The sequence below is a fragment of the Euwallacea fornicatus genome, chromosome 9, assembly GCF_040115645.1.
Source record: "Euwallacea fornicatus isolate EFF26 chromosome 9, ASM4011564v1, whole genome shotgun sequence".
Lineage (NCBI taxonomy): Eukaryota > Metazoa > Arthropoda > Insecta > Coleoptera > Curculionidae > Euwallacea > Euwallacea fornicatus.
This window is the reverse complement of record NC_089549.1, coordinates 3,896,333-3,912,239: the sequence shown is the minus strand read 5'-3', so window position 1 is coordinate 3,912,239 and position 15,907 is coordinate 3,896,333.

Here is a 15,907-nt window from a genome sequence, read left to right as displayed (position 1 = left end):
CAACAGGATGATCAGCAAATTTTGACTCGAAATATGCAAAAATGTGGACCAAGAATTCTTGACCCCTTTGGCGGTTTACAGTGAGAAAAAGGTGCATTCGTTCGCTAATGAATTCACCCACGGGCATAGCATTAAATTCTACAACCATTAAGGCAACATCATCTGTACGCCATTAATTTTCAGTTCAAGATTAATATGATCCTCATTTAAATATTTTGCAAGAGTCAGTTAAGCTACTTAAAGTGTAATTAGATGTGTCGTGTACCGATTTTCGCAAGCCGCAGGCACCAGCAACGTGATTTGTTGTGAAGATTGATACTTGGTCCCATCGATGATTCCATGAACTAAAGGTTGAAGCCACTACCGACATGCACAAATCAGCCCAAATTTGCCGGCAATTAGGCCAAAATTTTAGTGTTCTTCGATTTTTAGTTTGAAAATGAGATCTACAGAATTTGTTGATTTTCTTTAAGGAAAGTCATATACTTTTTCGGTTCTTCAGAGATCTCAGCCCATTGTCGTCTCTCCCATATTCGCTTCGCTAAAAACGTGGTTAAATATAGTCTGTCTAGACAGAATGCTGAATTTCATATTTTTCCTAATTTTGACATATTTCTTTGTTGCATTATTTTATGTCAGACGTTATACATCAAATAGGTTGTGCTTAGTACTAAACAATTTTTTTGACAACAATGTCAAAAAACTGGGTATTGTCAAAATCGCATGACAACACAATTTAACAAATACTGTTGATTATAAACAGGCTTAATATTTGTGAAATAATGTCGCAAGTAGAAAGAAGAAAAGAGGTGGGGTATTTGCACAGAAGGAGTTTTTGAAACGTTAGAAAATCAGTACAATTGCCTGAACTTGGACAAAGTGCTCTATGTGAGACATAAAAAGGATAAAAATAGGACAGAAATGAAACATTGACCAGTTTCAGAAAGACCGCGTTGGATTAACGGAAACAATTTAGACGTTTTAATGGCCTTAGGATGGCAGAATCTGTGGCTAGGGTTTCGATAATTCTCCAACCAGTTTAGAAATCAACGAAGAAAGAAATGAGTCCAGAAACTATGCTCATGCCACTGAAGAGACAAGACTACATATCAAGGAAACAAAAAAAATCCCTGTAATTACACCTCTACAAAGACAACGAATAATAGATTTTCACCAACCTTCTCGGGCAGATAATTTTAATAATGTTTCTATATTTGAAAAAAGTAGTTTCCAGTTTGCTGCAAATTATCCAAAAATCCTAACAAGAGAAAGTTTTACCGTTCAAATTTCTCACTAAAATAATAGTTTGGGGAGCAATACCTCGTTGTGGTGCTACACTTCTCTGTATAGTTGATAGCACCGTTGGTAATGCACAATTTAATTACATTCTAAATGGATTTCTTCTTGAAATGGGTTACGGTTTATATCTAGAGGCGTGGCGCTTCAGGAAGATACCATACTTCTGCCTATACTCAAATTCGGATGCAAGAACATCAATTGACAACAACGCCATGGCCGGCGGCTTTACCAGATCTCAGTCGCATTGACAACATATGCGCATTAACGAAGAATGAAATTGAACGAGCAGCGTCACGAAATAATGAAGATTTTATTCGGTCAGTTTTACAGTCCAGTATGACCATTACCGAACGTTATGACGGTGATTTAGTTATAGGTCTACCTGCATGTTTAGATAAGCGTTTGGAGTTAAATGGAGGCTGTACATGTAAAGGAGATAGATTATTTGTTGTAATTTCCTAATTCAAGTAATGACAGTATTTATAAAATAATTACATTTGAGCTTTGTATTTTCCGGACACTTTCGAGACGAACAAGGCATTTTTTAGATTACATGGCGTTTTAGAACTATGAGATCAAATTTCTATGGAGTCTTCAAGTGTAACAATAGAAGACATCTGAGTATAAGAATCCGTATCTGGAAATATCTCCCTAAGGCCCTATGATGCTTTAAGACGTTTATATGCAATTTTTTTTCATCGTGTTTTAGTTCATTTCACTTCAATTTATACTGCGTGATATAGAAACGAGAAGACCCCAAAAAAATGTTTTTATTTAAATAATTTTTGGTGGGCATGTTTGTGTATAGGAGCACAGAAAAATGATTAAATTTTCAGTGATATTTGTTAATGTATTTATAAGTTATCAAGAATTTAAGTTTTTTTTTAACTATAAAAATTGCAATAAAATATCAACAATATGACTGCAAAATATCATTTATTGATATGTAGTGTGCTTTTAGATTGATCAAATATACCTAGACGTAGAATGCAGGGAAGCTTGTATCAAATTAGCAAGTTTAAGAGACGTCAAACTTATGGATCTATGAGAGACTTGTCGGACATTTAGGGAAATCGCCACTAGATTGAAAAATAGTATAAACATTATAGTAAGGTGTTGTCAGACATGATTCCAAGAAGAGCAAACAAGCAGAAGGAGGGGTGCTGGATGATTCCGAAGAACTACAGAACGCGAACATCTCCGCTTTCGAATTATGGCTTTAGGAGATGGATTCGTCTCGTCGAGGACACTGGCGGATCAGTGATTTGCTGAGCATTGAAAGCGTATTGAGATTTGAAGTATTTATCGCAGGATTAGAAGTTGTGGACTGATTTCTTATTGTCCCCGTCTTGTGTTAACACTTACCTTAAATCATCGTCAACGTCGACTACAGTGGTGCAGAGAACGGATACATTGGAATTTGGAATGAGATAATATCGTGTACAGTAAAGAATCCAGATTTTGTTTGGGTATGCGTGATGGTCGGGAAAGGGTAATAAAAAAACGGAATAAAATACGGGATCCTTGGTTTACAATATAGAGGCATGTCCATCAGGCTGTTGGGGTAATAGTTGGGGATGCTATTGCATATGGTAGCAGGTCACCTTTACTTTTCGTTAGAGACAATATGACAGCCTAATGATACATTTAACAAGTCTTGAAACCTTATCTCGTGCCTCATCTAGAAACTTTTGTTAATCTGATTTTCCGGCAAGACTATATACAACCACATGTGGCTAGAGTAACTATGGTCTTCTTTCAACCAAAGGCAATACATTTGCTACTTTGGCCACCTCCAACTCCAGAACTCTCATCGATTGAAAATGTAAGGGATATTATAGATAGAAGGCCGCATAATTTACCTCATCCCCCACAAACACGAACGACGCCTTATCATGCTGTCCGGTTAGCCTGGAATTAGATTCCCCAAGAGGGCATCAATCATCTCATTAGATCCGTGTCTAGACGTGTACAGAAATGTATAAGACACTGCAGAGGACTGACAAATTATTAATTTTTTTTTGTTTAAAAAAATTTAATTTGTTTAATTTTGAATTAATTTTAGCGTAAGAAACTTGCATACCAAAAGTAATTTAAATAAAACCATTTTTACAGGGTGTTCTCTTTTCTATGTCGCGCAGTGTATTTGTAGAAAATAGCACTACAGTAATTATTCAAAGTGTCATGCTTGAACTTCATTGCACCTGTTTAAATAACGCACATGGTTTCTGTGGACTTGGCTTAAAATTGTATAATCGTTCTGAACGACTTCAAATACCACAGTGATTTGTACAATCAGGCCTTGCTCTCTTTCCTCTGGCGTTTCATAAATCGGAGACTTTACATATCCCCACAGAAACAAATCTAAAGGTGCTAGATCGGGTGATCTAGGAGGCCACGGAACCAACGACCAAGAATTTCTGTTATCAGTCCTGACTAAGATACACTTTTCGCACAAAGTAGTTAGCAGGTGCGTCACAGTTCAAGCACAACGATTTCAGTGGCATTATTTTGTACAAATAAATTAAAATGAAATGTACTCGACAAAACATATTGTTGAACATAACTGCCTAAAGCTCTATAAGACCGTTGCGTCTTAGGGATACATTTGTGGATACGGGACCTTACACTCATATGTCCTTTATTGTCGCGCTAAACAATCCCTCGAAGTACAGTCCCATAGTTCTGAAACACCCTGTATATTTTAAAATCGGGCCGAAATATCTCTAAAACTCGAAAGTTACCCAACAATTCCCACAAATAAACCGATAACCACCGGTCTTATTTTCTTGGGTAATCTCTTCCTCACTACACAAATAAGAACACACAATCGGCTATTTTGCGCATTTTTTCGACATAAAATCGAGTTACAGTCGTGACTTCAGTGTAAATTAAGAAAGCAACGTACGTACCTAAACAGAGAGCACTGGTTCTCGCGGGTACTACACCGGGTACTCGTGTGAACTATGAACCGACACGAAGCTGAGGAGAATTATGATACTGGTCGGATCCGTGGACATTTTTCTTGGTTAGAACGGTGCTATAAATGTCGCAACTCACAAGGTTTAATCCATACAAAATCATAAAACGAGACATAAAACGTCGAAATAGTGAATATGCAGACGAGACACATAGCTTAGGAGACTATCCCAGTTTTAATTACCGGCAGTCAGATGGTACGATAATGGCAATGATCTCAAAGAGTAATCGCTGTTATAAAGAGTTTTATGGTTTTTAGGATGAATGAAGAGGTTTTACTGCAACACCAAGGTCAAAAGCTGTGGCGAGACTTTTTCACACTCAATTATTGCTAGTAAATATGCATCGTTATTTGTTCGTAGATAAATAATAGGGGATTAAACTGGATTATCACACATAATCCTTAACACCTTATTGGCGTGTTGTAATAACGATAATGGCTGTATTTTAATTCGCATTTTAATGTAAAACTATCAAATCAATTAAATTCCTCGAGGCAACAACTAAATTATTACATGCGACCTATCGGTAGTATCACCACTGTAATTGCTAAAATATCTGTGTCTAATCCGCATTGGTTACCGTACGTGCTCCTTTGACTTAAGCAAGATATAATGATATGATAAACTTCTACCTCTTTTGCCAAGATCTAGTTTAATAGGCGTTTCTTAGTCACTACCCAGGAATAATCATGATCTACGTGACAATTAGATCTCTCGGGACTCACCATCGTAGTTCTTCCTTCAAGCCTAATTGCTAATTCCCTTAACTCGGAAACCGTGTTCGGAGCGCTTTTTCGTCGCACTTATTTGCGTATTTTATTTCAGATGCTAAAAGCGACATGAAAGGCCTTTTTAGACCAGCCACTTCGGCATGTTTACCCGTGTAAGAGATACATTCAACATTAAAGGTAATTAATTCAGAGAACGCGCACTTTTTTCTTCCAGAACACGACATAAACTATCCTGCATTAATTTTCTGTCACAATCTGCAAGAGCGGGATTTATGCGATGCCTCGGGAATTACAATAATTACGAGATAATGCCTCGGTCGTGCCTAACTTTGCGTTATAGGACACGATATACATGTCAATAAATAATTCTTTTAATGCTGGAATTAATATTGATATTAGAGCTAAGGTTCATGAAATTCTTCCTTTGGCTTTTCTAAGGTTAATGCATGCTAGATTAATTAAGCCCCTCATTGTTTAGAGCCTAACAACTACTTGCGTTGATATGCAAATTTCCCAATGATTTAATTGGCAACAAGCACTCAAATCGTGCACTCCGGCGGACATTAATCCCTAACTGATCTATGCAGATTTCACTACATCCATCTTTTATTTTAGCTGCATGTATATCTCATTTCTTCATTTTCCGGCAATTTATTTATACGTTGCAAGTCTCAGATCAGTAAATACCAGGTCAGAGGTGATCCTTATTATAGGCAATGTACCTAACATCGCAATGCAACCATTTACGATGAAAAACTATTCGTGGATTGGGTACTAACTATAAATTTATATCTGGACAGGTTAATGATGTATTTTGTGCCTTGAGCAGTACGGATAAGCTTCTGTGAATATTGTATGTTTCACAGGTAATATTCTTCGTATTTTCCTTTAAAAGCGCAAATCGTGATTACTTTGCTTCAAAGGCATAATCAGAACAATGAGCAGAAATGCATAAGTTGGAGGCAGTAAATTACAATAGGTGAAAGATGCTATTTAAACAATGTATTATTTATGGTGACGTTAATATTGTTTTGCATAAGATACTTGGTACTGAAAGCAGTTAATTCTCAGCTAACTACATGGGTTTACTAACACTCCTAAACATCAATAAAAATCATAATTAAGTGCAATTTTCTTTGGCATATCTCGAATAGTACCGTGAGTGAGATTCGACAGGATTTATTTATCTATGTAGATACTCGATATTTAATGAACGTTCGTTTTTTGATTAAGGTACTACTGATTACGGTTTTTAGGCAGTTTGCGTAAACATAAAATTATAGGTGAAGGTGCATTAAAGAAAATCATGCCTATATCCTTTTCTCGAATCGCGACCATCGTACACAATTTTGTAGACCGGGCGTCCAAGCGAACACTGGACATAGGAGATTAACACAGGTAATCGGTTTTTATTTTTTTGTACTTGCACAGATTGTCCAGTTAAAAAACTTTTACCTGGAGGTCATAGTATTCAAGGTCGGCCATTATTCCGCATATTTTTCAGTCTTCTAATTAGCACCGTTTTAGTTAAAAACACCTCCAAATTTAAAAAATTTGAATGTTCCACGTAACAGTTCAAGGTCCGAGTCAATGTCATAATGAAACAAACACAAAATCGCTACATCATACGCGAACACAATGAATCGTGAATGGGATTGCACGGGACATTCAAATTTTTTAAAGTTGAAGGCCCTTTGAGCCAAAACGGTTTTAATTATTAAATTGAAAAAATTGCAGAGTAATGGCCGATCTTGGCTACTGTGACCTACAAGTAAAAGTTTTTCAATTGCATAATCTATGCAGGTGCAAAAAATAAAATTGCCATGTTTATTTTCTTATGTCCAGGATTTGTCTGGACAACCGGTATGTCACATTGATAAACGTGAAGAGCAAAAAGCCTACAACCTTAATACTAGAAATTTTAACGCGTCTTTAAAGCAGAAAATAGTATATTTTTAAAGAAAATTCTATGTACGTACGGAAACTACATAAGAACTAGATAAACTGATAAGAGGGGAAGAAAGAACATTTTTATGTAGTTCTCTGCATTAAAATTTAAACGATTTCTTCGTACATAAGGAAAACTCAACTTTTATGAGAAGTTGGAAAATGTTCGCGCCCATTTCAGTTTTAATTCCTTTCACCATTCGAAGGTTCGTTTTGACCAAAATCATCTGCGATAATTTCTATTACCATTTTTGTCTGTTTCTCTGATTTTCAGAATTCCCTACATTCGGTGTGTGCCAACAATACGTAACTCGTCGATTTCTCTTTTAGCATTAGAGTTAGAACAAAAAGTTAAATATGATAGTGCAGAAAAGAGCACTGCGCATATTTTAAAATTATAAAATATACAGGGTGACCCAAAGCACCGTTGAGTTCCTAAATTAGTCCAATATACGTATAAAACATTTTAATTCTCCTCTTGCGTTCTACTTCTGATCTACAATATTCCTGTGAAAGTCCATGAACAAATTCAGCAATTTTTGAAAGAACTTAATATGACTTTCAATATGGCCACATATCTATTGCGCGTTATTTCAAGAATAAAATTCAAGTGAAATTGCCAAAATTGTCCTCAATTCAGTTATCTAGTTTCTTTGATTATCTCCATTTTAGGGACAACCTCAAAACTAACAAAATGTAAGTTTCGGCAAGCAAAATACAGACCGCAATATGCATTAATAAGGAAATTCTGAAACATGCTCTATTAATCCAACCAATAATCTTATAAATTCACATAAAAATTTAACTAAATTAACATACTAAATATTGAATGCTGGTACCCCTTTAGAGAATATTTCAAAATTGCATGTTTGTGCGGCTTACCCAATACATATCCAGCATGAGCTTTAATGCTTAAAGCAAAAACTTTAAAAGATGAAATTGATTAGGTACTTCGGTAACTCTAGCTCGAAGGGAAATTCTTCAGGTATGAATCGTTGCATCGATCTTTGCAGGAAACAGTGGCAAGGGAGCGTAGAGGAAGCTATAAATCTGTAATTTTTATTTCGATGTATTATATGGGTATTCCCCATGGATACTGTTTACGTTTATGTACAAGAACATTGCAGCTCACACCCATATCTAAATTCAACAGGTTAAAAAAAAAAACGTGCCCTGTTCACCTAACGTTAACACGAATAGATCTAACAGTGGGCAAGATGCAATTTAAATTCCTCAAGAATTTTTTGTATCATTTGAGGAGGTATTTGTTGAATTTCTTGAGTAATTTTTTCAATTCTCTTATATTATTGGGTTGATTTAAATACACCCTAAGTTTCAGACAATTTCATAAAAAGAAGTCCATGGGAGCGAGGCCAGGCGACCTAGCAAGCCATTCGAACAGCCATATTGCCCAAATATTTCAGTAAATGTCAAATTGAGGCATGGGCATCTTACATGAACTATGTTTTGAAAAACGTCACAATCTACATACATGAGGTTCCATAAGAGAAACATGAAAAAGTACATTTATCTACTACATGGGAATCTCTGTGTACATATCTGTTACGTCAATAAATGCACAACGAAAAGCAATACTTGGCCTTTTCCAGCATTTTCATGAAAAATGTTTCCTTCAATTTTTAACTAATTCATGCGGAACCTTTAGGTCTCTATCTACGCGACAAAACATTTCGCAGTTCTGCGACCCATTTCTCCTACAAAGAACCGAAGTGGGCGTGCTGGTCATTATGCAATATCTCCTGCATATTTTCACCTGATGCAGCATGCAAATCGAAGTGGGTACGACCATCGCGGTACCATCTAGAAATGGATGATCCCGTCAGGAAAATTACCGAGAGAGAGAAGTACACTTTCATTTGTCCCACACAAAAGCCAACTTTAGCCACGATGATGGTATACTGGTATTATTAATAAAGTTCTGAATTGGTTTATGGTTTGTGTTTATGCTAATTAGAGATGACTGAAGTAAACGATCCTCTGTGAGGGTGGAAGATGAATTAATATGTTTATTTCGTATAATTTGCAGCCCGGTAGGCGTCACAGGGATTCGAAAACTTCGATTTCGAAACGGTAAAACATCCCTCTTATGGCCTTGGAAAGATGGCCTCTATGAAATTGCCTTCTAATCTTTTACTGTACATAAACAAATAAGAAAATAATAGCAAATCATGTACTAGTTATTACAGCTCTAGAGAAGATGTAATCTCTAATTAGCACGTATTAAATATAGCGTCTTGAAGAAACACGACTGGAACCTTTAACCTGTTTGTAGATAAGAAATACTTTTAAGATGATGAAAACTCAATGCAAACCTGGTTAACAACTTAAAGAACACTACTTTAAAAGGTTGGTTGATTTACAATGAGGAACAGGGCAAATGGGGACGTCCTGGGATCGTTTAGATTTGCATAAAAGTAAATTTAATTAACCAATATGATCTAGAATATTGCTGAGGAATTATACAAAAGCTCTGTTGGAACTCTGGCACGATTACATGGCAAAATATTCGATCTTTTATGAAATCAACTAATTTTGCAGACTTTCAAAAGCCGGTGCTTCAATTAACTTTGAACAATGCTGATTATTTGTGTATGAGAAACGTTTATAAAATTAATTTCCCATAATTTATTTTATTATAAACCTTCTAGTTTATCGAATCAAATTATCGAGTTGGTTTTCAAAACCACTTTAATTTATAGCTTTTGCATAATAATTTTCGAAAACCAAGTTCGTTTAAAATGCGTTTTTGATATTTGGTAAGCACATTGAATGATACGATTTAGACCCAACCGTAAAGACAGATGATTAGAGTCTTATATTAGTAAACTGACGTTGAAATAAGATTTATATAGAACTAAAGAGGTTAAAAGTAGAAAATCCTTAAGGGCATTTTAGCGTTTACGCGAAAGTCATTACAATGAATATACTATACAGTAAACATAATATAGGAAAAAGTCACATTTATTCAAATCTGGGGATCGCGGTGGCCAATGTTGAGGGCAACCGTTTCCATGGCCTATCCATCAATTTTGAAATTGCATAGCAATACAAAAATAGAAGAGCAGCAGGAGCATGGCCTTTTGGTCATTAAGGCATATAATTTCTTTTCGCTCGATATCATTGATTTTGACACTAAATCACAAAATATGTTTTTCTCAAAAACGAGCGATTTGTCGCAAAATTAACAAAACACAAAAATATGTAAAATTTAATTTATTGTTATATTATTAAGTGTTAGGTGTAAGTTAGATAGAATCGTGGATTAAAAAAAAAGAACTGTTAATACAACCAAAGGAAAATAGTCCTTTAAGTTTTTTCCAATTATTAGTGACTGATAATATCATACAGAAAATTGTTGTTGAGAGAAATAGATACGCAGTGGAAATTTTATGTGAACAAGGTACCACTGGCAAATTGAAGATTGCACAGTGGAAGCATATTACTGAAGAGGAATTTTTAGTGTTTCGAGCGGTGTTTTTACATGCTGGAAAGGTAAAAGTTAATAGTTTAGAGGACTACTGAAAAAATGACCAATTTTCCATAAGGAAGAAAGAGCCAATAGCATAGGTAGAAATTGTTTTCTCCTAATTCTACGTGCAGTGCGCTTCGTAAACAATACCAGTGAAGGGGAGCCAAAATCTACTGACAGATTGTATGAAATTAGTACCGTGATCGACTATTTCAACAATAGAATGTATGAAGAGTGTTCTCCTGATAGAGAACTGTCATTAAATGAATTTATTGTTTTTTAGTGAAGTAGATTGATGTTTCGCCGACATATTAAAAACAAACGCCATAAATATGGCTAAAAATTGTATGTTCTGGGCACACCCAACGATATGATTCAAAAATTTGCTAATTACATTGGTTCTCTTGACGATTACCGATGTAAAGACCACCCGACCAACATAGTTCGTCACTTATTGAATGAAAAATTGGATGCAAAATGCCGCATTTTTATAGACAATTTTTAGAATAGTTTCGAGCTATCAAAAAAATTGTTGGCCAAGAAAGCCAATTTTTCTATAAATTATTTATTATTTATCTTTCCTTTGGATGCCTTTCTCACAGTACGTCTTTGACTTTCATATGAAAGACAACACCGAGAGAGCACTCGGCACGTTGCAGCCCACAACCCAACCAAATAATCTCCCATTCATTAAAATAGTATACACATAATTTATCGCATGTAAATAAAAATTTTACGAATAATGACTCGTTACAATCGATTAGCCAATCAGTTGTAGGTACGGAGCTTATTGAATATATCTCTATTAGAAATAGAAATACTATTGTTAAACAAAACGCCAAGTGGGTGTCTCAAATGACAACAAAAATCAGTTCGATTTATATACAGGGCGACATCCTCGAAAGTTTGTCCTACAAAACGAGTGTTTGAAGGTCGGTGCAATATTTGATATAGAACCAAAGACCACTGTGTACGCCTCAATTTATTATTGTAACGTATGTGGTCATGTAGGTAGCCCATTACGATACGAATATCTCAAAAGGGACAGGAGAGTAAATAAAGTCTAATAAACGTTTGTCGTTTAACGTTTATATATCTGTAAAACTAGAGTTTAATAAATTATTTGGCTTGACTCCCACGGTGTCAGTGCCATTTTGAGTTTTAGTCGCAGAGCTATTGGTATCTGTAGAATTAAGCCTTACACCTAAGGGAGTTGGAAATGGATATTCGAGAATGAAAAGAAACTACGATTTTTGACCATTTCTGAATAAAATCGAGAGAGCAGCTTCATGATGACTTAACAATATGCATATCGTAGACAAATAGCTGGCACATTTTCCCATCGGATTCCCTCCATTAACCTAAAGATTCCCAAAGTTCTTTGAAAATCCTAAGCCAAAGTGTATTTTTGCAATTACATTCAGGATGTAAGTCTCACTTGACACTATTATAAATCTGCGGTTATTCTAATGTGCTAATTGATAACTGAAACAGGAATAATGAAGATTTTCTTTTATTCGGTCTGTGATTCAAGGTAAAAATGCGATTGTAATGAATGAATGGGTGGTTTGAGGTTGCTATATTTAGAAATGCAAATTTAAGTTAGTTTTAAGAATGAATAACTTTACAGAATTATCAAGTTTGTATTTATAGAATAATCGCGAACGTGCCATTAATGATAAAAGAGAATTTATTTCAAACAGCGAAACAAGTCCAAAACTACTTCAGCACCGTTGAATTTTGAACCAAAATTGTAACTTTTGAGAGGCTTTTTTGGAAACTTTCATAAGCTCTTATGTTGGAATAGTACCTAAAGTATCAGGGAGATTCTCTGCATTGATATTAGGACAAAAATTAAGATAGGTAGTCTGGACTATAAGCCTCTTGTTATTAAATTGAATTTTTGCAAACCAGCTCGATATGCAAAACCTTAAAAATTCTTAAATAGAACCAAATATCTCAGCGACTGCTCCAAAATGCTTTTAACTCCTCCAAAACTTCCTATTTTAAATGATTTTGCGAGGCATTCATATACAATTTTCGTATTAAAGAAAGTCGACATCGATCACTTTTCTCTTGTGAATTTAAATTTATAGAAACTAATTCTAAAGAACTGAATGCATCCAAGGCCTCTCTCAGGAGCCGTAAAACTCTAATTAAAACTGAACTTGATAAGGGAGTAAACCTAATTTTCGCTAAAATCCCATTTATTTGTATCCATGTTGATTCCAAATTGTAAAGATTCCAATTTTTCATGTAAGCTTCTAACTTGTTAATACATTATGTAATGTGTAAATCACTATGTAGAATCGCCTGATTTGTCTGAAATAATAATTTGTCTAAATTGTTGCTTGCAGTAACAAGCATATTATGAATAATACGTAAATGTTTTCAAATTCCTTCTTGGACGTCACACTGTGACGTGTTTTTTAGAGTCGATTATAATTAATTTCTGATTTAATAATAATCATTATCGTCAATATAACGATGTACGTATCTCGAAAGAGCTTTCTATGCATCTTTAAGAACACCAAACCAGTAATCCTTCAGCACAAATCAAATGCCAATTTTAGAAGAACTTGTGAGAGCATTTTCCTTTAGTCTGCTCTATCTCAAAGATTCTAGGACATAGGATTTAAAGACACTGATGATTTTAAAGGGGTGGATGAAAAGGAGTTGGGTTCTTTAAAAGAGGATACTGCCACCCATACTCAAAGATTTGGTACTCTTAAGTGATATATTAAAGAAAATATAGAGAAAAATCTATATTTCATACCACCTAGTGTACCCAAGAGAGTTAAAAAAATATATTTCACGGTGTAGATCGTACCACAACATTGTAGGAAATTACAGGACTGGCACCTTTACAAATAAAATTAGTTATGGTTGGACGCTTCAGTGCCTTTTAGGCTTGTGGGCGGCCACACTTAGTAAACAATGGTGGAATCATGATTTAATGGTACTCTTATAACGTTTTTGATAGAATGATGAATATGGGCTTTCGAAATGGGTCTGGTCGTGTTGCCGGTTTTTATCGCAAACACAACCTAGATAGACACAATGGCATCCTTTAGGTTTCGTGGATGTCGTACAACGATATAAAATCTGACCCGAGATGCTAAGGAAGTAACCATATGGGAGGATTAAAGGTATGACTGTTGATATTGGCCACTACGCAGCAAAAATTTTTTTTTTTTTCGAAAAATATACTGCAATTGGTTTGACCTTGACGACCTACAAAATCCATCTTTCAAATATCTCATGGTCAAGACTATCACTACTAAGCTTTTGACGATTAACTTTCCCTAAAAAACATGAAGTAGGAACTTTCCGAAGCCTTCAAGGGATCGTTGGGGATGTCTATTATCTAGACGGAATTGAATAAATCTCAAACCTAGCCAGCGCAGAAAACCGACTAATTCGGATTTTAAAGAGTCAATTGCCCGTATTCTCCGCTATTTCTTCTACTGAAAGATAAGCCCTGCGGCCAAAGAAAACCAATGCTCATCTCACCCTGTAACGGGCAACGAACTGCAGAACAGCAGAAATCAGCGCGAACAAACCCGAGCCAGCTCAATGCACCACACCCCTTCGCCCGGATTCGTGACGTCATTGATGCGGTAATAGTTGTGACGTCACGTGCAGGCCGGAATGTGGGCCAAACGGGCAGCAGAGCTTTAAGGGGTCATGGCACGAACCTGTCCTAACTGCGAGCTTTATGGCGTACAGGACCAGATTAAGGTTACCGCCATCATTTGTATTTTGTTTTTCATGTGGTTTAGTACTCACAGAAGAAGAGTGAATGAGATTCTATATTACCGGTTAATTTTACGCTACAAAAAAGCTATAAATAGAATCGACGGAGCTTGAAAAAGTCGACTGTGGTTGACTAGGAACTTTCATGCTCAATTCACTTTGACGAACTCGTCGACTTATCATGATACTGTGGGAAAATTGAAATACTTTGCTAATTGAGTGAATACCCAAACCTCAAATTTAAAATTTTTAGCTCTCTTAAACGAGATAGTCTCTAAAACGGAGATTGAGCCTAACAAAAACAAAGTGAGGAAGATAAGTATAGAATATTGGCGAAAGCCTTGTTATCAGTTTTATATCTGCGACATCTCGATCCTAGATCAATTTCTCTCTCCACTTTCAATCGAGACAAGCACAACAACCTATTAAGTCAAGAAAATTCAATTAAAGCCTTCTCCCTAGTGAATTTCATAAAAGCACATCCCTCACACTAATAGTAAGATATTCGTTGACCCCAAATGGGTCTGTGTATCCAATGGTGGGCTTACTTCATAACTCGAAGGAGGCATCCCCAAAGCTCTGCTCTAATTTGCATTTATAGTGATGTAATGAATTGACGGATTTACAAGTTTTAATGTTCCGACTTATGGAGAATTGATGTAAAGCCATTATTACAGTGGGCGATTGAATTATTTCGTATTTTGCAGAGGAAATGATGGGTCTCCATGGATTGAAATTGTAATATCTTAATGTCGAATTTGGGTTATCTCCATATACACTGTTAATGTTTATGAAATATGGATAAGTGAAGGACGAAGTTATGTAGTAAAACAACAATTTTTAGGAGCAAAGGGAGAGAAAATTTCATTGATGAAAAATTCTCAAATTTCCAATAGGGTCAGTTTGGGTTACTTTCAAATTGCTAAAGAATGTTCATCATCTCTAAATTCTGTAAGAATTTCTGTTCAAATCATTCAGTTCAGTATATGGTAGTCCAGAATTTCCAACTCCTGTTAAGCTGCGAAAACCAACGGATAATGTGTCGGCTAATTTTTAAATTCATGAAGCATCTTGTTCAAGTGTGTCTGGGATATCTAAAGAGAAATTTTTTTTAAAAGTCCATATCAGGGCGTAGGAGGCGTAATTTATGCGAAGATCTATTAATTCGTTCATGCAATGTTTAATATATGAAATGACGATGACTCATTGATTGATACCTACATATGTACATCATGCTACATAATAATACTACTGATATCTACATAATCATAAAAATGTGTAACTGTTTGAGAATATAAAACATTGAAACGAAAAGTGAATATATAGATGAAATTATCAAAGGAACAAAGCAAAGGAGGATTAATCCATATTGAGTAGGTGATGTAAGGGTATATATGCAAGAGAAATGACGTAAACACAGTTACATGAAGACAATAAATATAAAAAGCTACAAATAAAAATAGAATTTAAGTTAGGGAAATTACATCAGAAGCTCGATAATGGAATATTGCGTTAGTGTAGACACAAAATTCATACCGCAAAAGTCAATAGGAAAAACAAAAAATCCGCACTCGTTTAAAAATTTTAATATCTCTGTTGATTAAGACTGTTCAAAAACTAATTGAATGACTTGCAATATGTTCCTGAAATAGTTTCACAAGCGCTTTGCCCCTGAGGTATGACAATGAATTTGTAATCATAGA